This window comes from Melospiza georgiana, chromosome W (assembly GCF_028018845.1).
Source record: "Melospiza georgiana isolate bMelGeo1 chromosome W, bMelGeo1.pri, whole genome shotgun sequence".
Lineage (NCBI taxonomy): Eukaryota > Metazoa > Chordata > Aves > Passeriformes > Passerellidae > Melospiza > Melospiza georgiana.
In genome coordinates, this window is record NC_080464.1 from 2,929,219 (window position 1) to 2,931,944 (window position 2,726).

Genomic DNA, 2,726 nt, shown 5'->3' on the forward strand with positions numbered 1-2,726 from the left:
TACTTAGACCACCGCCCCCCATACCAGAGGGGCTTCACCCGCTTGGCCTGCTTAATGGCAGCGCACGTCTCACAGTCACGAATAACCTGAGAGATACTGTCCATGGTTAGATCCACCCCTCGGTCTCGTGCCCACTTATAGGTGGCATCTCTACCCTGGTGGCCTGAGGCATCATGGGCCCATCGTGCTAAGAATAACTCTCCCTTATGCTCCCAGTCGAGATCTATCTTCAACTCCCCTATCTTTGCAGCCTGATGTACTTGCTGGTTGTTTTGCTGCTCTTCATTAGCTCTACTTCTGGGGACATGGGCATCTACATGGCGAACCTTCACAGGTAACTTCTCTAACCGAGTAGCGATATCTTTCCACTCTTCCGCAGCCCAAATTGGTTTTCCTCTTCGCTGCCAGTTCGCCTCTTTCCATCTCTTCAGCCATCCCCATAGAGCGTTAGCTACCATCCAAGAATCGGTATACAAATAGAGCCTTGGCCACTTCTCTCTCTCTGCAATACCTAGGGCCAGTTGAATAGCTTTGATTTCAGCAAATTGACTGGATTCGCCTTCTCCTACAGTAGCCTCTGCAACTCGTCGAGTGGGACTCCATACAGCTGCTTTCCACCTCCGTTTCATCCCTATGACGTGACAAGAACCATCGGTGAATAGAGCGTAACGTGTTTCTTCTGCTGGCAACTGATTGTATGGCGGAGCTTCCTCAACCCGGGTCACTGGCTCTTGTTCCTCATCCGCGACACTAAAGCTTTCACCTTCGGGCCAATTTGTAATTATTTCCAGGATCCCAGGGCGATTTAACTTCCCAATTCGAGCGCGCTGCGTAATGAGGGCAATCCACTTACTCCAAGTAGCATTGGTGGTTCAGTGGTAGAATTCTCGCCTGCCACGCGGGAGGCCCGGGTTCGATTCCCGGCCAATGCACCAAAAGATATACTGTCCTGGTTTAGGACAAATTAGGGGAAATCTCCAAAAGGGAGCCCTCCAAACAAAACAAACCTCCAACCACCCCTCCCCCAACACTGGGTTCGGGAAGGAATTTCGAGCAAGCAGTAACCATTTCAGACAAGGTGGGTTCCCCGGGCAAACTGTCAATAATCTTTCTGCAGTCTGGGTTTGCATTTTCTTTAGCCAATTGTACACACAATTTGTCTCGCCAAGTTTCATCATCTACCTGTTTCTCAATAGCGGCAGCAAGTTTTTCTGCAAACTGCAAAAATGGTTCTCTCGTCCCTTGTTGTATAGTGACATATTTCTGTTTTGGAGCTGCCATTTCCATTGTTTTAGTTAAAGCACTCATGCCAATTTGCTGAGCTTGTGCCAAAATCAAAGGATCCCACCTTGCCTGTAAATCTGGATTAGCAAAAGGCCCAGAGCCCAGTAGGGCATCAACACCCACAGCATGACGAGGGTTGTGTTGAGGCAACTGCATATTTATTAAAGCCGTGTGCTCAGCCACTCGCCTCCAAGTTTCTTGAAATACACCATACTGCACTGGCTGGAATAGAATTGTAGCAAGATGAGTGATGTCATAAGGTGCAAGCAAATCTGCAATGATTACACGTATTAATTGCATTACCTGTGAGGAATTAATACCATACTGAGCTACTTTCGATTGGAGGTCTTGCACAATCCTCCAGGTGAAGACGTGATGGCTGTCATTCTGTCCTGTTCCAGGAGCTGCTTTGAAAACTGGAATAGCCATAGGGTTATCACAAGCAACATTTGCATTGGCACTGTTCTCCTGAGGTACTCTCGGAGCACCTAACCTTTCTATGATGTCCCAATTCTTTTCTTCAACTGCTTTCCTCCTAACAAATTCCCAAAACTCCTGAGGGTGTCAAGGAAGCACAGTGACTTGGCATGGAGGCAAAGTCCATGGGGCAGTAAGGCTAGAGCTCTTAGGAGATGAAGGGACCAGAGCTCCTTGCCCCAACACAGGTGTTACGGCAGGCAACTCATGACTTGATTCGCTGTTGCTGTCACTGTCAGGTAAAGGAGGATACAGCCCTGCAGGTTGTTCAAGCCGCTCAGAGGGGAGCGGGGGGCAGACAGCTGGACCAGAGAGGAGGGAAGCGGGGAGACAGATGGCTGGGTTTTTCTCTCTGTTAGAGACATTTCAGCTAACTGGTGTAGCGGTGTAGCATATACAGGCACCATCGGGAGCTGCTGTGCAGGTGTGAGATAAGGAGGCTTAGGGGTCTGATAAGAAGAGGCTAGGGCAGGTTGCCCAGGAGTTTTGGCAGCTTTCCCAGAAGCCTTGGCACCCAGCCCAGAAGCTCTGGCAGCCTTCCCGGAAGCTTTGGCAGCTTTCCCAGAAGCTCTGGCAGCTTGCCAGGTAACTGCCATGGGATCCGAACTTTCTTCACCAAGTTCCCCATGAGAGCCCCCTTCTACCTCAGAGGCTCCCTCTGCCTCAGCCCCCCCGTCAGGTTCTGTTATCAGCCCCGACTCTTCGTCCGCATCTTGCTCCGTTTCTCTCTCTATTTTCCATTCCTTTAAAGCCTCAAAGAGCGAGTTCCAGGTTACTGCTAAATCAACAGCTGTTTTATCTCCCGCTCGAATAACTTGCCAAAGTCTGTCCCTGACTTTCTTCCATGCCTTAACACTAAATGCTGTGTCGGGATCAGTGCCAAAATTCTGTGATTTAACCCACAGCAATATATTACGAAGTGCATAGTCTGACGTATTAATTCCCTTATTTCTTAACAAAACTTT

At 49.2% G+C, this 2,726-nt stretch overlaps 1 non-coding gene across 1 annotated transcript; it reads left to right on the forward strand.

Annotated features, from left to right (window-relative positions):
- The first annotated feature begins 861 nt into the window (after positions 1-861).
- On the forward strand, positions 862-932 carry TRNAG-GCC (transfer RNA glycine (anticodon GCC)). Its single transcript has one exon. It is a non-coding gene; the product is annotated as a tRNA-Gly (tRNA).
- Positions 933-2,726: the final 1,794 nt, after the last annotated feature.